General features: G+C 40.8%; 1 protein-coding gene across 4 annotated transcripts in view; it reads right to left on the bottom strand.

Annotated features, from left to right (window-relative positions):
- LOC123765941 (tripartite motif-containing protein 5-like) overlaps positions 1-22729 on the bottom strand; it is a 335145-nt gene that overhangs the window by 48452 nt on the left and 263964 nt on the right. Inside the window, exon 2 of one of the 4 annotated variants that reach the window (XM_069337365.1) lies at positions 19729-19797. The exons of the other annotated variants lie outside the window; for them this stretch is intronic. The gene's annotated coding sequence lies outside the window, so the exon portion shown is untranslated. The remainder of the gene's footprint in view (positions 1-19728; positions 19798-22729) is intronic. 4 annotated transcript variants of the gene reach the window in all.

Here is a 22729-nt window from a genome sequence, read left to right as displayed (position 1 = left end):
CAATGATTTCTCATTTCTCTCCTCTCTCTGTTGTTTCTGTTCTGTCTTCTCTCTCCTTGCCTTAATTTTGTTCTGTCTCCTCTTTTGTTGTGTGTGTGTCTTTCTGTCTCTGTCTGTCTGTCTGTCTGTCTCTCTCTCTCTCTCTCTCTCTCTCTCTCTCTCTCTCTCTCTCTCTCTCTCTCTCTCTCTCTCTCTCTCTCTCTCTCTCTTTCTTTCTCTTTCTTTTGCTCTCTCTCTGGCTCTCTTGCTCTATCTCTCGCTCTCTGGCTCTCTCTCTCTCTCTGGCTCTCTCTCTCTCTCTCTGGCTCTCTCTCTGGCTTTCTCTCTCTGGCTCTCTCTCTCTGGCTCTCTCTCTCTGGCTCTGGCTCTGGCTCTCCCTCTCTCTCTCTCTCTCTCTCTCTCTGGCTCTCTCTCTCTCTGGCTCTGGCTCTCTCTCTCTCTCTGGCTCTCTCTCTCTCTCTGGCTCTGGCTCTCTCTCTCTCTGGCTCTGGCTCTGGCTCTCTCTCTCTCTCTCTCTCTCTGGCTCTCTCTCTCTCTGGCTCTCTCTCTCTCTGGCTCTCTCTCTCTCTGGCTCTCTCTCTCTCTCTGGCTCTCTCTCTCTCTGGCTCTCTCTCTGGCTCTCTCTCTCTCTGGCTCTCTCTCTCTCTCTCTGGCTCTCTCTCTCTGGCTCTCTCTCTCTCTGGCTCTGACTCTCTCTCTCTCTCTGGCTCTGGCTCACGCTCTTGCTCTGGCTCACGCTCTTTCTCTGGCTCTGTGGCGCTCTCTCTCTGGCTCTCGCTCTCTCTCTCTGGCTCTCATATTTCATTTGATTTAAAAATGTCTGAGATTTTTACTTAATCTAAGTTATATTGCATGGTGCTAATATGAATATTATACATGACTGTTTTTTCTTTTCTTTCTCTCTCTCTTTCTCCCTTTCTTTCTTTCTCTTTCTTTCCTTCTCTCTCTCTTTTTCTTTCTCTTTCTACATGAATATTATACTTGACTGTGTTTACATTCACTTGTAGATTTTTATTTTTAGTTAATTAGTCCTAAACTTTTGATTAATAGATTTTTATTATTAGTCATAGAAAAACTATAGTGTTATATGTATACTCGGAAAATTTTACTTGTTTTAGTTTTAAGTAACAATAACTGCTTGTAACGTCAGACTGATCTCAGCATGACATAAATCACAGGCTGCTTGATCACAAAATCTATTGTGTTCACATATTGCATATATAGATTTTTATAGATTTTTAAATTTTTACTTTTATATTCTGTTATAGATATAGTCTATATATTTCGAGCTATTACATATATTTTGTTGTATTACTCATTCTTAATTAAATAAATATAATATTTTAATTCTCTTTTTGTACCCTATTTATTTGTAATTTACACATACAGAGCACCACTTGGTTTCCGAACCCCTTGGGGACGAGACCCGTCGGTTAACATGTAAGTTCGTATACGAGAAATAGAGGGGAAAAAATAAACTAGAAATGTAAAAAGAAATTTTTCCGAAAAATTTATGAAAAAAACTCTAGGGAAAAAATCGTCAGGTTCATGGCGTAAATGCGACCGTGTTTTGTTTGTACTCATCAATAAGTGAAGTCCTGATCCGCTTTATAAAAGTCCTTAATTGTTCCTAACTGATTATTAAGACGTCTGGCAAACATCCTCTGGATGTTTCCTGCCAGCCTGCAGGCACATCCTGCCTAAAATATACGATGATGTACTGTACATTTAAGAAACAAATCTGAGTCACAGGTCTGTGGAGTGTGGTTAGGCTTACGGAGTCAGCCAGTCCCTCCCCCACCACCGACACACCTCCCCCTCTCCCCCCACCACCGACACACCTCCCCCACCCCAAACCCATACACACACACACACACTCTCAAAGGTCACGTGGTTCACGGTTCACTTCAACACCCATATATCGCTTCCTGCCTGCCTGCTTCCTTCCCAGCCTGCCTCCTTCCCAGCCTGCCAGCCTGCTTCCTTCCCAGCCTGCCTCCTTCCCAGCCTGCCTCCTTCCCAGCCTGCCAGCCTGCTTCCTTCCCAGCCTGCCTCCTTCCCAGCCTGCCTCCTTCCCAGCCTGCCTCCTTCCCAGCCTGCTTCCTTCCCAGCCTGCCTCCTTCCCAGCCTGCCTCCTTCCCAGCCTGCCAGCCTGCCTCCTTCCCAGCCTGCCTCCTTCCCAGCCTGCTTCCTTCCCAGCCTGCCTGCCTGCCTCCTTCCCAGCCTGCTTCCTTCCCAGCCTGCCTGCCTGCCTCCTTCCCAGCCTGCCTGCCTGCCTCCTTCCCAGCCTGCCTCCTTCCCAGCCTGCTTCCTTCCCAGCCTGCCTCCTTCCCAGCCTGCCTCCTTCCCAGCCTGCCAGCCTGCTTCCTTCCCAGCCTGCCTCCTTCCCAGCCTGCCTCCTTCCCTGCCTGCCAGCCTGCCTCCTTCCCAGCCTGCCTCCTTCCCAGCCTGCCTCCTTCCCAGCCTGCCTCCTTCCCAGCCTGCCTCCTTCCCAGCCTGCCTCCTTCCCAGCCTGCCTCCTTCCCAGCCTGGCAGCCTGCTTCCTTTCCAGCCAGCCTGCCTCCCTCCCTGCCATCATGCTAACGGGTAGTGTGTGTTAGGCTTATCTTCAGGAATGAGCCGGTCTCACCCCCACCACCAACAAACCACCCGCCCCCCTACATCCCATCTCTCAAGGTCATGCGGTTCAACCGCGTGACTACCACTCACTCCCTGCCTGCAAGCTAGCCTGCCTGCCTGCCTGCCTGTCTGCCTGCCTGTGCCTGCCTGCCTGCCTGTGTCTGCCAGCCTGCCTTTCCCTCCCTAATTCTCACTACTTCCATCCCTTCCTGCCTACCTCCTAGCATCTCTCCCTACCTCCCCCTCCCTCTTAGCATCTCTCCCTACCTCCTAACATCTCTCCCTACCTCCCCCTCCCTCCTAGCATCTCTCTCCCCCCCTCTCTCACTGATTCTCCCCCCCCCCTCATTCATACTGCCTCCCACCTAAGCTCCATCGTCCATCCACCCACCAGTCAGCCATCACTGACGCAATGCGTGCATTTGGAGCCAACATGGTGCACAGATGTTTCTTGATTGTGCAGATATGTAAAACAAAAGCACAGAATGAACATTCCAGCCTTATGGCAATTCAAAATAATAGGAATAATAGGCCGTGAATCTGTGAAGTCACAGTGGGCAAACTGGACCATCGCCCACCCACCACCACAAGCCGGCGTGACGCTTGGCGGACCCCTTCCTACCCGAACTTTGTTCGGGTAGCATGACTCCCCAACCCCAATCGGGAAACTGGAAGTTTTGGATAACTAAAGTTCGGAAACCAAGTGGTGCTCTGCACATATATAGGATGTCCATTTCTTTCTCAGATATGTCTTCTTTCTTTCTCTCCCTTTCTATTTCAGATATGAATTAAAAAATTATTATACCCTAATTTACCCTAAACGTTTTAATGTAGGTAATTAAAAGATTATAAAAAAGTTTTTAGAAATGTTAATTATTTACGTTCTAAGGTCGTATATAAAAGTTCTCAAAAAACATTTTCTAAACGTGCTGAAAACAATGAAATGTCGTTTTTAGGATGTTTTAAAAACGTGAAAATGTTTGCTGGGAAGCTGAGGCAACTTATTTTATTTGAGGAATACTCAGCTGATTCCTCTACATTTAGCATGGAACAAATTTGTGTCCAAGACCTCTTCCTGTTACTCAATTTGGCTGTGTGTAACCAAACTAGAAGTGCTCTACAAATCAAGGGACTCAGAATGTGGAATGACCTCCCGAATCATGTCAAAGGCTGTACCTCTCTCAACCAGTTTAAGAGTTAGACCAAGTACTGCCTAATTAACTCCATGTAACCTAACTTACCTCCTAAATGTCAACCCATGTCTTGCTATTTTTTAAACAATGCTGTTCACCAACATGTGCAATTGCTGAGTTATGCTATGCTAACCCCCCCTTTTTGTATTTTTTATTCCTTCTTTCAACACAGTTTATACCTAATCCCGATTACTATTAAGTTTTAGTCTGTGTTTTTTTCCCCACACCTTCCCCGAAATGCTATGAGTATTAGTGGCTTTAGGTATTGTATGTACTAGCTCTGTCTATAAATCCAACATTATGTTTGTAAATCAACTGTACAGTATGTACTTTTCCTGAATAAAATGTATTTATTATTTATTTTTTAATCTGTAAGTATTAAAAGACGGCACCAAGCTGGGAAAGCTATGTAGCACCATTGTGTGTAACAATAAACCAAATTTTTGTTTAACAAATAATGCACCTGTATGGTAAAACAAATCCTGTCAGCTGTAAAAATATTGATGCAGTTATTTAAATGAAAAATATAATGAAAGAAATATTACTGGTTTATTTTTATCCTATCTTTTTGTACTGTACAGTATATCCAAGGAAGTGAAAAAATTGAGACATAATGCACAATTTAATGAATGATTAGCAGTTCAAAAGAAATATGACTATTACATATCAACATGAGATCTTAATGATCCATGGTCAACATGATTTAATAAGGATAATACAGTACTGAATTTGTAATAATACAAACTATAATTTAAAATCTTTATTACTGATTTTTTTTATTAAGAAGATTAGGTATACACAGCAATGTACTACTACCCTATTCTATATGGAATATTACACAGTGTAGATAAAAAACTAGCTATAAGTTTATCTAATACTCCCATCTCACAGGATGGTTAGACATACTGTACATGGAATCAATTTAGAAAATACCAGCCTCAATACAAAAAACAAATCAACTCTGACTAAACAACTCTAAGCAATTTTCACAAGAGGTAAGCACTGAATCATGGAAACATTATATTATAATTACTCTTACCAGTTTCTACAAGACTCCTCTCAAACAATGTATTTTTAAACATGTTTAGGTATACACAGCAATGTGCTGCTTCCCTATTCTGTATAAAGGACCACACAGTGTAGATCAAAAACCAGCTACAAGCTCATCCAATATCCTTACCTCACAGGATGGCCAGTCATACATGGAATTAGGAGAGAACAAAATACTTAATGCTGATCTATTAGCCTCCACTGGCAAAATCTGGGTGCAGCACAAGAATATCTTCCAATATTCCTGAGTGTATGAAGTAATTACAGTGCTCAAAATACCTCATACCATTTGGTATGAAGTCACTGATAACAGGACAATCACAGATATAGTGTTGGAGAGTATGTTCTCTCAAGTAGGACTGAAAACATATGTTTTTTTCCACCAAGAGGGCTATAAACCCATGGAACCGCCTACCCGCTGAAGCCGTAAATGCCAAATTCCAGCTAAAAAATATCATTAAGACAATTGGCGGGCCCTTTAACAAGCCGCCGGCTTTCTGTCCTCTTCGAGGTCACTAGATAGTTAGTGGCCCTTGGGTAAATTCGGTAAATATATACAATAATTGTCAGCGCATCTTCCGAGCAACAAGGACAGCTACTCAGTATCTCTTAGAATTACGTAGGCAAACAACAAATGTAACATATTTGTTTACTACAATGTCGGTGCTGGCTGTAGAAGTTGAAAAAACATTGTTTTACTTCAACATATACTAATTTTATAAGAAAATTCAACGTAAATAGGAGGCAGTAGAGCTTCGATAAACCAGCGCTAAATCTTCAATATGAAGAATGTTGCTGCTCTCTGATTGGCCAAACGAAACACAGTAGTGACCTCTATCGGCACGTAGGTGAACCAACAAATTTCTTCCTAAGTGGACCTTATTGAATCGCACCTAAGCATCTTCTTAGGGCGCACTTAGGAACCTTTGTAGCAAACCCACTTACGAAGAAATACATAGAGCTTCCTGAATCTAGGTCCAGGATTGTGGTTATATTGAGCGTTGTGCGTAGGAAGGAGGAAGTTTGGTGAGGGAGGGAGGAAAGGAGAGAATTGAGGTAGCCTCACTGTGTGGCAGTAACTCTTGTTTTGCTCACCATACTAGCTTCGTGGTTCACTATGGGGAACACACATGTACATGGGTATATACAGTGTGTGTGGAATAGTGTAATAACAGCACCAGGAGTATGCTGTGAGGAGCTATTTTGGCGAGGGAGGTGACGTCGTAATTGTAGCGTCGTCTGCTGTCTGCTGTGTGATTTTTCATGCAGTGTATGGTGGCCATTGTGCTGTTTGGACACAATACCGGATTACTTGCATAGTTCTGGTAAATAAAACATGTAGATAGGTATATATATCATGTGTAAATTGTGTAATAAATGCAATAACAGTATAGTGGGAGGAGCAATGTTGGCGAGTAAGATGTTGGAGTGAAGGAGGGCTGGCTGAGTGTGGATGCTCACACTCGCAGTGTTCTGAGTGTGTTGATGGTGAATGTATATAGTGTGTGACAGTGTATAGTCTGTAAATAGATTGTATATATACATAAATTAGCATGATACATGGTAAATATGTGCAACATATGTGTACACAAGTGTCACGCACGTAACACAGTGTCTTCAGACAGTACGGATGTTTTACTGCCATAATATAGTGTACGTGTTCATTATACATAGGATTAGCATATAAAAACAAATAAAATGTATTTGGAACTGTGTGCAAAAAATGTGCAAAAATATATTCGCGGCAACTCGCGCGCCCCGCCCCGGGTGCCCCACCGACCCCGGGAGCGTACTGCTCTGGCGCACGGGGAATTTGGACCCCATAGCAGCCAAAGTAAGTACAATTTCGAACTTGCGTTGCTATACCCATATACAGGGAGGGGTTTTTGACACTTTCCGAAGAAAAAATAATTTTTTCCCAAGGTTTCATTTCCTGCGCACTGAAGGGATGTCATATTTATAGGCCGCGCAGTTAAAGGGTTAATTTTAGAACAATTCATCATAGCCAAAAACAAAAGAAATACTAAATATTTTTTCCAGTGTTCTGACATCAATTTTCGTGTTACGTCTTTCATTTTGGTATCAAATTATATGCAATCTAAAGGCGCGTATTTTAAAACTAGTCCCATAATAATAAAATAATAAATAGAATTTTAACAAATATTTTAACTTTTGGACACTTTTTAACGCTCATCACCACAAAATTATTTATATCTTTCCAGTGTTCTGACACCAATTTTCATGTGACGTCTTTCATTTTGGCATCAAATTGTGTGCAATCTAAAGGTGCTCATTTTGAAACCACTCCCAGACTGATCAGTTAAAATTTTAATTTTTAACAAATATTTTAATAGATGATTCTGACCACATCATCCAAGACGGCCCAGGAGAAAAACGGATGTCACTGGAAAGCGACATTGGAGCGTGAAAGTGATAATTATTAATACACTCACCAACACAGGTTAGTGACAACTGTTATGAGCAACCAGTCCCTCATAATATCCACCCCACCCAGTATGAGAGTTATAGTATTCCATACTTATACCCTGTTTGGACTGCCTTATAACCCATTAATATGCAATACAGCATGTGTAGTTAGGTAGGTAGTACTGAATATATAAGTGTTTCAGGCTCTCCAGACAACAGTATCAACAAAAACTCCATGATTTGCTCATCATCAGCTCTACTGAACTGCCTGAAGAACAAGAAGGTCAAAACTGTTCAAGTGTAGCCCATCAACTGATTACATCAGAGATAAACTTTAATGATACTATTAAATCTATCAGAATAGATAAAAACAATCACCACAGCACCAGGCAGATGCTCACTAAACTAGCTTATCCCAATGATAAGTAAGACCTCATTCAATCAGCTACAAATATAAAACCAATCTATATATTAATGAGTGCCTTACCAAGCAGCGTTGATCCTCCTCTACAGACTGCATCATATTATATTAATGAGTGTCTTACCAAGCGGCATTGATCCTCCTCTACAGACTGCATCATATTATATTAATGAGTGTCTTACCAAGCAGCATTGATCCTCCTCTACAGACTGCATCATATTCACAAACAAAACCCAAATCTTATCAAGCAGTGCTACACCAGGAATGGAACGATCATTGCTAAGAAAGAACAGCAAAAGACATGAAATCAAAAGTGTCCAACAATTACTAACTTTCTTTGTTGATTGTGACATAACTGGAAGTCAGCGAACTTCCAATGTTATTGCTGAGAGTAACACATGAGTGATCAGGCCTTACCTAGCCTAACCATATTTAAATTTTGGCTTTTTTATATTTGTATATTAATTACTAAATGCTTCTTTTTATATAAATGGCTTTAAATACATATAATTTACCCTCTTATAACTATTACTACAAAGACTTCAATTTTATAAAATGTAATAATTTTTTGAATGCTTAATTTGTCTAGTTATCATATTCTTACCTTACAATATTTGCAACTTACCCATTTATCTGTTGATACTAACACTTCAATTTCCCAAAATGTAATAAACCTTGAACTCTTAATTTGTCAAATTACCTGAATCTTTAATTCATTACTTTGTGAATTAAAAATTAATAATTTAATTTCTTACTTATATATCACCCATTAATATTAGCTACTAGTCTTGTTTGTTGTCTAATATTAGAGTATTGTTAATGGATTCTTAAGCTTTAAGTACATCAGTGCTTCCAGGCAATATGTGTTTGTTTCTATTGCATACCCTTATCCAACTTGTCTTATTACCGTATGATATTACTGTATTACAATCTTAAGATGTTACTGAATTTTTAATTTGATTAATTATGTTTCCTTTTTTATTAATTATTTTGTATCTGAATCCATTTATTTATTCATAATCTTAATCTAATTGTCTAATTCTCACTTTCTCTTTTTATTTTTTTTTGCCTGTGTATTACCTGTTTATATTGCATATCCTTGCCCATCTTGTATTATTACCATATAATATTCATGTACAGTGGTACCTTGGCTTATGAGCATCCCTGGTTACGAGTTTTTCGGGTTACGAGCTGGATTTGCTCAGAAAATTTGCATCGGGTTACGAGGGTTGCCTCAGGATACGAGTTTGTTGATACGTGTACGGGCAGACCTAGCGCGTGGTGGCTCGGCGATTGCCGCTCAGTTTGCCAGTGCCTTGCGCCCAGTGACTATCCCGCCTGAATTCTTCACAAGGATTTACCGTTTATTTTCAGAGGTTTGCTATTTAAGCATAAAATTTGTTATAATATACATCGCAATGGGTCCCAAGAAAGCTAGTGGTAAGGTTCAAGGCAAGCAATCGCATGTGACGATGACAATAGAGGAAAAGCAAGAGATCATTCGGAAGCATGAAAATGGTGCACGTGTTGTTGAACTTTGTAGGCAGTACAACAAATCCACGTCAACGATATGCACAATACTTTCCAAGAAAAAGGACATTATGAGTGCCAAAGTGGCAATAGGAGTATCAACAATCACGAAACAAAGACCACAAATACTTGAGGAAGTGGAAAAGTTGTTATTAATTTGGATACACAACAAGGAGTTAGCGGGTGATAGTGTTTCGGAGGCCATCATTTGTGAGAAAGCCAGAGTATTGCATGAAGAACTTGTAAAGAAAACCCCTGGAACGAGTGCAGAAAGAGACTTTAAGGCAAGCAGGGGATGGTTTGAGAAATTTAGAAAAAGAAGCGGTTTTCATAGTGTTGTGAGGCATAAGGAGGCTGCCAGCTCAGACAAACCAGCCGCCGAGAAATTTATTGAAGAATTTAAGGAGTTTGCAGAGGCTTAGGGATACCTACCGCAACAGGTGTTTGTGATGAAACAGGACTGTTCTGGAAAAGATTGCCTAAGAGGACATACATTACCAAGGAGGAAAAAGCATTGCCCGGACACAAGCCTATGAAAGATAGGTTTACGCTTGTGCTGTGTTCAAATGCTAGTGGCGATTTGAAAATTAAACCCTTGCTAGTGTATCATTCTGAAAATCCAAGGGTTTTCAAACAGTATAAAGTGCAGAAAACCCAAATGTATGTGATGTGGAAGGCTAATAATAAGACATGGGTGACAAGGATTTTTTTTATGGAGTGGGTGAATGAAGTGGTGTGCCCTGCCATAGAAAAATATCTGCAGGAGAAACATTTGCCACTCAAGGCCCTGCTTCTCCCCGACAATGCTCCTGCTCATCCTCCAGGCTTGGAAGATGATTTGTTGCCCAGATACAATAAATTTCTCACAGTAAAGTTCCTTCCGCCTAACACCACTCCTCTAATTCAGCCTATGGACCAGAAAATCATAGCAAATTTTAAGAAACTTTATGAAAGGGCACTTTTCCGGAAATGTTTTGAAGTGATTGAAGCCACAAACCTCACTCTCAAAGAGTTCTGGAAAGACCATTTTAACATTTGTAGTGCTTTAAAACTCGTTGACAAAGCCTGGCAAGAAGTGACTCAAAGAACCCTGATCTCTGGCTGGAAAAAATTGTGGCCTGAATGTGTGACAGAACAAGACTTTGAGGGGTTTGAGCCTGTAAATGATGTGCCTATTGTTGAGGAAATTGTTACTCTGGGCCGACAAATGGGCTTGGAATTGGATGGTGATGTGGAGGAGTTGGTGGAAGAACACAACGAAGAACTGACCACCGAAGAACTCCAAGCCCTTCAAAAGGAACAGCAAGACGACCGAGCTGATGATTCTCCAGTGGAGAAGGATGAGGCAATAGCGAGTGTCCCTTCTGCAGAAATTAAGAAGGTGTGTCAGATGTGGGAAGAGATTCAAACTTTTATTGAAAAGATTCACCCACAGAAAGCTGTAGTAGGCCGTTGCCTTAATCTTTTCAATGACAATGAGATGCCTCACTACAGAGACATCTTGCGCAGATGGGGAAAAACAAGCTTCCATGGACAGATATGTTGTGAGAACATCGAGCAGTGAGCCACAACCAGGACCTAGTGTTATGCAGGCAAAATGTGCCAGAGAATGCACCCCTGAGAGGTCCTCACTGCCTGATGTTATAATGGAAGGGGACTCTTCTTCCAAACAGTAACTCCTCTCCTCCTCTCCCCTCCTCACCATCGTCCATACACCTACAGCATTCATCACCAATGGTAAGTAATAACTTGAACAAAAAATACTTTTGTCAGTTGGTGCAGTAATTGGCGAATGGCATTTGTCGCTTGGCACAGTGCAGTGGTTAAGGTGTTATGCGCACCCCTGATTGAGCAAAATTATACGCTATTTGTATTTCAGAGGGTTTGTAGTGTAGATTTACTTGAATTAAGTATAAAATTTAGTTTGAAGTGAGGTTTTTGGGTAGTCTGGAACGGATTAATTCATTTCCCATTATTTCTTATGGGTAAATTAGCTTCGGGTTATGAGTTGTCTCCAGGAACGGATTAAACTCTTAAACCGAGGTATCACTGTATTACAATATTAATGTAATTCTTAACTTAGCTAATTATTTGTATTCCATTTGATTAATTATTTGAATCTCAGTTCGTTTACTCTAGAAATCTTAATTGATTAATTATCTAATTTCCCACTCTTCTGTTCTTTATTATATTTACTTTTATATCTGGTAAATTTTATTACTTATATGCAGTATCTGCTAAATTTTATTACTTACATATCTGCTGAATAATATTTGCAATCACTTCTCTATTCTTGCATTTTTTCTTTTCAAATACAGTGCATCATCTCTCTAACAGACCCCGCTCTAACAAATTCCCGGATGGTATAAATGAATTGCATTTGGCACTAAATGTTCAGTGGAACATACAAAAATTCATTTGTGTTGTTCCACTGATGGTGATGACCTAGTCCGGCATGGCAGGGCTGTGAGAGCTGTGTACTGTACACACTCTCCACATCGTTCACTTCAATATCCATATCACTAGTAGCAGATACCTGTGTTATGTCTTTTCCAGATTTGGGTTATCAAAATCACTGGCATGCTCATCTTGAAGCAATATGCCTTCTTAAAAACATGGCCGACTAGGGCTGGGAGCTCGATATGGATGAATACGACATGGTTGCTACCTTGAATATGAGCCTACCCATGACTGTGGGGAATGCTGGGAATTTTTTTCAATCTGGCAAACACCTCAGGAATCCATCTTGTACCCAAGTCAACACCGCGTTGGACAGGTGTTTGGGAGCCAGAGGCGCATGTGCCACTCATTGTTGCTCACTCAGTACTAACCCAGCCAGCAGCCCTAGGACATTCTGGGAATTTTTTCCAAGATGGCTGCCTCTCACTGGAGGTCCTAAGAGTCCATTTTGTACCCAACCTACCGCGAGCGCACTTCGACTGTGTACGAAGAAATAAAAAATAATTTTGTCAGTTGGTGCAGTAATTGGCGAATGGCATTTGTCGTTTGGCACAGTGCAGTGGTTAAGGTGTTATGCGCACCCCTGATGGAGCAAAATTATACGCTATTGGCATTTCAGAGGGATAACCCCTTAACTGCGTTGCCTCCAAATGTGACACCCCCGCAGTGCGCAGGAAATAAATTCTCTGGAAAAAATTCTTTTTTCTTTTTAAAGTGTCAAAAACCCTTCCCTCAGTATGGGTATGTAAAAAAAAAAGTCGAAATTGTACTTACTTTGGCTGCTATGGGGTCCAGAAGTTGGGGCGTGACGGCATCATTCCCCGTGCGCCCGTGCCGTAAGCTCTCGGGGCGGGGCGCGCGAGTTGCCGCGAATATATTTTCGTTCATTTTTTGCGCACCTTTCCAAATACATTTTCATTGTTTTTATGTGCCAATACAATGTATAATGAACACATACACTATAATATCGCAGTACAACATCCGTACTGTCCGTAGACACTGTGTTACGTGCATGAAACTTGTGTACACATATGCAGCACATATTTACTATGTATCATGCTAATTTGTGTATATATACAATCTATTTACACACTATATACATTCACCATCAACACATTCAGAACACCGCGTAGCAGCTGCTTCGTATGGGCCAATAGCAGCTGCCTCGTATGGGCCAATATCAGCTGCCTCGTATGGGCCCACAAGCAGCTGCCACGTATGGGCCAATAGCAGCTGCCCCGTATGGGCCAATAGCAGCTGCCCCGTATGGGCCAATAGCAGCTGCCCCGTATGGGCCAATAGCAGCTGCCTCGTATGGGCCAATAGCAGCTGCCTCGTATGGGTCAATAGCAGCTGCCTCGTATGGGCCAATAGGAGCTGCCTCGAATGGGCCAATAGGAGCTGCCTCGAATGGGCCAATAGCAGCTGCCTCGTATGGGCCAATAGCAGCTGCCTCGTATGGGCCAATAGCAGCTGCCTCGTATGGGCCAATAGCAGCTGCCTCGTATGGGCCAATAGCAGCTGCCTCGTATGGGCCAATAGCAGCTGCCTCGTATGGGCCAATAGCAGCTGCCTCTTAAGAACATAAGAACATAAGAACAAAGGTAACTGCAGAAGGCCTATTGGCCCATACGAGGCAGCTCCTATTCTATAACCACCCAATCCCACTCATATACTTGTCCAACCCGTGCTTGAAACAATCGAGGGACCCCACCTCCACAATGTTACGCGGCAATTGGTTCCACAAATCAACAACCCTGTTACTGAACCAGTATTTACCCAAGTCTTTCCTAAATCTAAACTTATCCAATTTATATCCATTGTTTCGTGTTCTGTCCTGTGTTGATACTTTTAATACCCTATTAATATCCCCCCGGTTATGTCCATTCATCCACTTGTAAACCTCTATCATGTCACCCCTAACTCTTCGCCTTTCCAGTGAATGCAACTTAAGCTTTGTTAATCTTTCTTCATATGAAAGATTTCTAATTTGGGGAATTAACTTAGTCATCCTACGCTGGACACGTTCAAGTGAATTTATATCCATTCTATAATATGGCGACCAAAACTGAACTGCATAATCTAAATGGGGCCTAACTAGAGCAAGATATAGCTTGAGAACCACACCAGGTGTCTTGTTACTAACGCTGCGATTAATAAATCCAAGTGTCCGATTTGCCTTATTACGAACATTTATGCATTGATCCTTTTGTTTTAAATTCTTACTAATCATAACTCCCAGATCCCTTTCGCAATCCGACTTCGCAATCACAACACCATCTAGCTCGTATCTTGTAACTCTATCATCATTACCTAACCTCAGAACTTTACATTTATCAGCATTAAACTGCATCTGCCAATCCTTTGACCATTTCAAAACCCTATCTAGATCAACTTGAAGTGATAGTGAGTCCTCCTCCGAATTAATTTCCCTACCGATTTTCGTATCATCGGCAAATTTGCAAATGTTGCTACTCAAACCTGAATCTAAATCATTTATATATATTATAAACAACAGAGGTCCCAGGACAGAGCCTTGAGGCACTCCACTTACAACATTTTCCCACTCTGACTTGATTCCATTTATACTAACTCTCTGTTTCCTTTGGTATAGCCATGCCCTAATCCAGCTTAATACAGCACCCCCAATACCATGAGACTCTATTTTTTTAATCAGTCTTTCATGTGGCACTGTATCAAAAGCTTTGCTAAAGTCAAGGTATACAACATCGCAATCCTTACCACTATCAACTGCCTCAACAATGCTAGAATAAAAAGATAACAAATTTGTTAAACATGAACGGCCATTTATAAAACCATGTTGCGACTCAATTATTAATTTATGTTTTTCAAGATGAAGACGAATTTTATTTGCTATTATAGATTCGAGTAACTTTCCCACAATAGACGTTAGGCTAATTGGTCGATAGTTAGACGCAAGTGATCTATCTCCTTTCTTAAAAACTGGTATCACATTAGCAACTTTCCAAAACTCTGGCACTCTGCCTGACTCTATTGATTTATTAAATATGGTTGACAGTGGGTCACAAAGCTCCTCTTTGCATTCTTTAAGCACCCTAGCAAACACTTCATCCGGCCCTGGGGATTTGTTTGGTTTGAGTTTTACTATTTGTTTAAGAACATCCTCCCTGGTAACTGCTAAACTCGTCAACCTGTCCTCGTCCCCACCCACATAGACTTGTTCGGCTGAAGGCATATTGTTAAGTTCCTCTTTAGTAAATACAGATACAAAATATTTATTAAAAATACTACTCATCTCTTCATCACTATCTGTTATTTGACCTGTCTCAGTTTTTAATGGACCTATCCTTTCCCTAGTCTTAGTACGATATAACTGAAAAAACCCTTTAGGATTTGTCTTTGCTTGCCCTGCTATGCGAACTTCATAGTTTCTTTTTGCTTTCCTTATCTCTTTTTTAACATTTCTAACCAGTTGTACGAATTCCTGTTCTAAAGTGACCTCCCCATTTTTAATCCTTTTGTACCAAGCTCTCTTTTTACCTATAATTTTCTTCAAATTCTTCTCTTATGGGCCAATAGGAGCATTTGGCCATGAACACATTCAGAACATCTCGAGTGAGAGAACATAAGAACATAAGAACAAAGGTAACTGCAGAAGGCCTATTGGCCCATACGAGGCAGCTCCTATTCTATAACCACCCAATCCCACTCATATACTTGTCCAACCCGTGCTTGAAACAATCGAGGGACCCCACCTCCACAATGTTACGCGGCAATTGGTTCCACAAATCAACAACCCTGTTACTGAACCAGTATTTACCCAAGTCTTTCCTAAATCTAAACTTATCCAATTTATATCCATTGTTTCGTGTTCTGTCCTGTGTTGATACTTTTAATACCCTATTAATATCCCCCCGGTTATGTCCATTCATCCACTTGTAAACCTCTATCATGTCACCCCTAACTCTTCGCCTTTCCAGTGAATGCAACTTAAGCTTTGTTAATCTTTCTTCATATGAAAGATTTCTAATTTGGGGAATTAACTTAGTCATCCTACGCTGGACACGTTCAAGTGAATTTATATCCATTCTATAATATGGCGACCAAAACTGAACTGCATCTACCAGAGCAGCCACACCCAGGGAGAGCAGCCACACCCAGCCAGTCTCCCTCACTCCAACATCATAAGAACATAAGAACAAAGGCAACTGCAGAAGGCCTGTTGGCCCATACGAGGCAGCTCCTATTTATAATCACCCAATCCCACTCATATACATGTCCAACCCATGCTTGAAACAATAGAGGGACCCCACCACCACAATGTTACGCGGCAATTGGTTCCACAAATCAACAACCCTGTTACTGAACCAGTATTTACCCAAGTCTTTCCTAAATCTAAACTTATCCAATTTATACCCATTGTTTTGTGTTCTGTCTTGTGTTGATACTTTTAATACCCTATTAATATCCCCTTTGTTAAGAACATAAGAACAAAGGTAACTGCAGAAGGCCTATTGGCCCATACAAGGCAGCTCCTATTCTATAACCACCCAATCCCACTCATATACTTGTCCAACCCGCGCTTGAAACAATCGAGGGACACCACCTCCACCACGTTACGTCCATTGTTATGTCCATTCACCCACCTGTAAACCTCTATCATGTCACCCCTAACTCTTCGCCTTTCCAGTGAATGCAACTTAAACTTTGTTAATCTTTCTTCATATGAAAGATTTCTAATTTGGGGAATTAACTTAGTCATCCTACGCTGGACACGTTCAAGTGAATTTATATCCATTCTATAATATGGCGACCAAAACCGAACTGCATAATCTAAATGGGGCCTAACTAGAGCAAGATATAGATTGAGAACCACACCAGGTGTCTTGTTACTAACGCTGCGATTAATAAATCCAAGTGTCCGATTTGCCTTATTACGAACATTTATGCATTGATCCTTTTGTTTTAAATTCTTACTAATCATAACTCCCAGATCCCTTTCGCAATTCGACTTCGCAATCACAACACCATCTAGCTCGTATCTTGTAACCCTATCATCATTACCTAACCTCAGAACTTTACATTTATCAGCATTAAACTGCATCTGCCAATCCTTCGACCATTTCAAAATCCTATCTAGATCAACTTGAAGTGATAGTGAGTCCTCCTCCGAATTAATTTCCCTACCAATTTTCGTATCATCGGCAAATTTGCAAATGTTGCTACTCAAACCTGAATCTAAATCATTTATATATATTATAAACAACAGAGGTCCCAGGACAGAGCCCTGAGGCACCCCACTTACAACATTTTCCCACTCTGACTTGACTCCATTTATACTAACTCTCTGTTTCCTTTGGTATAGCCATGCCCTAATCCAGCTTAATAAAGCACCCCCAATACCATGAGAGACTATCCTTTTAATCAGTCTTTCATGTGGCACTGTATCAAAAGCTTTGCTAAAGTCAAGGTACACAACATCGCAATCCTTACCACTATCAACTGCCTCAACAATGCTAGAATAAAAAGATAACAAATTTGTTAAACATGAACGGCCATTTATAAAACCATGTTGCGACTCAATTATTAATTTATGTTTTTCAAGATGAAGACGAATTTTATTTGCTATTATAGATTCGAGTAACTTTCCCACAATAGACGTTAGGCTAATTGGTCGATAGTTAGACGCAAGTGATCTATCTCCTTTCTTAAAAACTGGTATCACATTAGCAACTTTCCAAAACTCTGGCACTCTGCCTGACTCTATTGATTTATTAAATATGGTTGACAGTGGGTCACAAAGCTCCTCTTTGCATTCTTTAAGCACCCTGGCAAACACTTCATCCGGCCCTGGGGATTTGTTTGGTTTGAGTTTTACTATTTGTTTAAGAACATCCTGCCTGGTAACTGTTAAACTCATCAACCTGTCCTCGTCCCCACCCACATAGACTTGTTCGGCTGAAGGCATATTGTTAAGTTCCTCTTTAGTAAATACAGATACAAAATATTTATTAAAAATACTACTCATCTCTTCATCACTATCTGTTATTTGACTTGTCTCAGTTTTTAATGGACCTATCCTTTCCCTAGTCTTAGTACGATATAACTGAAAAAAACCTTTAGGATTTGTCTTTGCTTGCCCTGCTATGCGAACTTCATAGTTTCTTTTTGCTTTCCTTATCTCTTTTTTAACATTTCTAACCAGTTGTATGAATTCCTGTTCTAAAGTGACTTCCCCATTTTTAATCCTTTTGTATCAAGCTCTCTTTTTACCTATAAGGTTCTTCAAATTCTTTGTTATCCACTTTGGGTCATTAGTATTCGATCTATTCAATTTGTATGGTATACTACGTTCCTGTGCTTTGTTTAGAATATTCTTAAATAAGTTATATATTGAATCCACATCGAAATCCCCATTTACGTCACCTATCGCTGGGTACATGTCTCGCTCCAAGACCGGCCCCCACCCCATACCCAAGACTTTCCAATCAATTTGACCCAAAAAATTTCTTAGGCTATTAAAATCAGCTTTTCGAAAATCTGGCACCTTAACAGAATTTTCTCCTACAGGTCTATTCCATTCTATGCTAAATCTGATTTCTTTGTGATCAGTTCCCTAGCTCACTCCCTATTTGCTTGAGGTTATCTTGAGATGATTTCGGGGCTTTTTTTAGTGTCCCCGCGGCCCGGTCCTCGACCAGGCCTCCACCCTCAGGAAGCAGCCCGTGACAGCTGACTAACTCCCAGGTACCTATTTACTGCTAGGTAACAGGGGCATTCAGGGTGAAAGAAACTTTGCCCATTTGTTTCTGCCTCGTGCGGGAATCGAACCCGCGCCACAGAATTACGAGTCCTGCGCGCTATCCACCAGGCTACGAGGCCCTGCAGAGGCCCTGCAGAGGCCCTACGAGGCCCTGCTGAACAGCTATAATATGTATCTGGTGAAAACTGGACGTAAACCAAGTTTCCGTTCGTTTGCTTTTACACTTGGGACACAGTTATTAGCAAAGTTTGGCAAAGATGTTTCTGGCACACAAAGACCCATCATGAACCCAGTGTTGCAGCATGCTGCTACACCCAGGCTCGCTCACATTGAGGGCTTTCAAGCACACAGACTAAAACATATGCCACCAGCTTGAAAGTGTGCAATAGGCCAACGTGATTGCTTAGTTTGTAGAACAATAAAAGAGATCAGAAACGTAAACTTGTGCAAACATGGTGTGAAGCGTGTGCAGTCCCATTGTGTGCTGTCAACTGCTTCAACAACTACCACTCTCTCCAAGAATTCTAAATGTGCAATAATAGTGCAAAAACCTGTAAATAGTGTATGCATGTGTGTAAATATAATAATGAACAATGTGAATACATATTATATTGGCATAATGGGAAAATATTTTTGTGCGCATCTGTATACTCAATGTATGCAACATTTATTACCACTGAACATGAAGTAACATTATATGCAACACAATTAGTGAATAATATTTGTGATAAAATGTCTAGACACTGTAAATAATGCAGCAAAAATAAATTTGTGGCAATTCTGACTGCTTGAGGACTGCGCGCAATGCCTCTGGGATGCACCTTGCATGAGCAAGCTTGCAGGGTGTGACATCATCGCTCATATTGTCGGCTCATTTATGTCATTTGTATGTACGATTAATTTTTTCTCTCTCTCTTGTGGTCAGGGAACACAAATTAACAGTTTAGGAAGATTTTTTTTTATTTTTTGTTATGCGCCTGTGGGTGACAAGGGGCAAACAGCCCTTAGCAACACAAGGGTTAATACACTCAACATCATTGGGTAATGCCAATATTATTAATACACTCACCATCACAGGGTAATGACAATATGATTAATACACTCACCATCACTGGGTAATGACTATAATCAATACACTCTCCATCACTGGTAAATGACAACACCAACATTAATACACTAGTTAATGAAAATATCTTGATTAATTCACTCACAATCACTGGATATTGACATCAACATGATAAACACACACACTGGTAGTACAGTAAGAATAAAATTGTCCTTACCATCATTAATGGGCAAAAGTTGTTTGCTATTGTCCTGGGAAGCTGAGCAGAGACTGGAAGCAGTATTACCTATTAAGGCAAAATAAAACAAATTTAAGGTTTCTATGACTAAATTTTTCCCACCAAAACATAGTAAAGGTTTAGAAAAATTAAATAATTTTTTTAGGTATTGTGCTTTGAGCAAAAGTAAGGAGGGTAGGCAGGAGTAAGGAGGGTGGGCAGGAGTAAGGAGGGTGGGCAGGAGTAAGGAGGGTGGCCAGGAGTAAGAAGGATGGGCAGGAATAAGGAGGGTGGGCAGGAATAAGGAGGGTGAGTAGGAGTAAGGAGGGTGGGCAGGAGTAAGGAGGGTGGGAAGGAGTAAGGAGGGTGGGCAGGAGTAAGGAGGGTGGCCAGGAGTAAGGAGGGTGGGCAGGAATAAGGAGGGTGAGCAGGAGTAAGGAGGGTGGGCAGGAGTAAGGAGGGTGGGCAGGAGTAAGGAGGGTGGCCAGGAGTAAGGAAGGTGGGCAGGAATAAGGAGGATGGGCAGGAGTAAGGAGGGTGGGGCAGGAGTAAGGAGGGGTGGGCAGGAGTAAGGAGGGGTGGGCAGGAGTAAGCAGGGTGGGCAGGAGTAAGGAGGGTGGGCAGGAGTAAGGAGGGTGGGGCAGGAATAAGGAGGGTGGGCAGGAATAAGGAGGATGGGCAGGAGTAAGGAGGGTGGGCAGGAGTAAAGAGGATGGGCAGGAGTAAGGAGGGTGGGCAGGAATAAGGAGGATGGGCAGGAGTAAGGAGGGTGGGGCAGGAGTAAGGAGGGGTGGGCAGGAGTAAGGAGGGGTGGGCAGGAGTAAGGAGGGGTGGGCAGGAGAAAGCAGGGTGGGCAGGAGTAAGGAGGGTGGGCAGGAGTAAGGAGGGTGGGGCAGGAATAAGGAGGGTGGGCAGGAATAAGGAGGATGGGCAGGAGTAAGGAGGGTGGGCAGGAGTAAAGAGGATGGGCAGGAGTAAGGAGGGTGGGCAGGAGTAAGGAGGGCGGGCAGGAATAAGGAGGGTGGGCAGGAGTAAGGAGGATGAGCAGGAGTAAGGAGGGGTGGGCAGGAATGGGGAAGGGGGTATGGGCGGGTTCTCGGCTGCCTCCCCTCCCTCTCTAACAGCCAACTGTACCCAAGATTAACCATGTAATGTATCAATTATACAATGTATGTATGTGATGTAACTATATAACCTGAGCTTGTAAAAGCACCTTCATCACCTTCAGTGATTAAGTGCTTAATTGCACACTAGTTTCTCTATCAGTTATCTCACCCTGTCAGAGTAAAAGAGATAAATGTATGTGAATGCATGTGTGTGTATATATGTATATGTACATATATGTGTATGTATATATATGTGTATAAAGTATATATGGAAGCTGATCAGAATTACATTTCACCTTTGTAAATGTACATTAATGACATTAAGTAAAAGACACATCGAACACTTTATGTATGGCATACGTAAATCTGTGTATCTATGTATTTACGTATGTAGGTTAGCTTAGCATTTTAAAAGCATCGAATCACCTTCTGTGGTTGATTGTTCAATAAACCCTTGAACTATATGTTTAACACATCTCTAACCCTGTCCATGGAAGACAGAAGAAAATGTATATATGCTGGTTAGCATTGTAAATGTGTGGCCACATCTGTGGTAGAAAAAATAATAATAATAAAAAAAAAGCCTACGTAATACAAACCACGTGCATTAACCCTAAAGCTGCTACAGCCTGGGCTGTAAAAGCTGGGGCTGGGCAAAAAATATTTGAATTATGTGAAAATTAATATTAAATGTTAAACAAATCTCCAACTTATTGGCATAAGCATCATGAAAGTTTCATTCCAATATGTTCAGAAATGTATTTAAGACAATTTTTTTTGAAAAGGAGAACAGCTCCTATTAACTGGAAATGAGGGATAATGCAGTAATAAAGAGATGCAAGCACTTGTCCAATGTACAAAGAAGAATAGTAGCAAGAAGTGTCCACAAAGTGGATATGCAGCTGGTGCCTGTATAGCATTGCTGAGTAATACATAATAATACCAATAATAATGAGTATGTTGTCATGCTCTATATTGTTAAATATAAAAATGCATTGCCTAATGTTAATATCTGTTACTTTCACCAATGTCCATTTTTTTTTCTCCTTTGTTTATTATCTTATTTTGTTGTAACCTCTACATCCTGGAGAGTGCATACTATGCACCCCTAGCTATGTCAAGATAGAATGATATTGGTCACCAAATGAATCAGTCACAACTGGCAGAACTTAGGACTTCGAATTTTTTATTACTGAGTTTTTCACAGATTTCAAATTCTATTTTCTTTGTCTCTTTAGACGGTTTTGATGATTAGGGACCCGATTAGGGCTTTATCACTTTTATAAAATATACATTTTTATCCCCCTAAATCATTACAATTTTCCCTATATTTAGTTTTTTGGGGAGTTATTTTTTCTTAACATCATTCCAATACATATTGACCTACAACTTTCACATATTCGAGTACGAGTGCCAAACAACGTTTATTAAAACATATAAGTAAATTAATGAATTAGAACTACCTTATTCATTGTCGATAACTTCAACTTCAATTATCTCTAAAACTTTGAGTCAGCTTAAAAAAATTCAGTTTCTGACCGATTCTCACCATTGTTACAAATAATGTGCACAGTTGTCTGTTCTACAATCCTATTAGAATGGATTTTTCACAAACCCTAAATGTTTGTAGTAATCAATTTTTTTTCTAAATTTGGCGCATAATTCAAATGCCACATTGACGATTATTTTTACAGTAAATTAAACTGAAAACATATATTCTAAATCTATGAAAATGAAGATCATATACTATACTGAGAGCATAATAACACCAAATGAACGATTGGTGATACAGTAGTTTATATTTTTGAAGCTGATCTCAAAATCTGAAGTTTTCAATATTCAATTTTATAATTATTTTTTATTTTCTTATTTTTCAAGTTATGTTTGTGATCATT

This window comes from Procambarus clarkii, chromosome 37, assembly GCF_040958095.1.
Source record: "Procambarus clarkii isolate CNS0578487 chromosome 37, FALCON_Pclarkii_2.0, whole genome shotgun sequence".
NCBI lineage: Eukaryota > Metazoa > Arthropoda > Malacostraca > Decapoda > Cambaridae > Procambarus > Procambarus clarkii.
The sequence above is the reverse complement of the archived record's forward strand: the minus strand, read 5'-3'. Positions and strand labels throughout refer to the sequence as shown.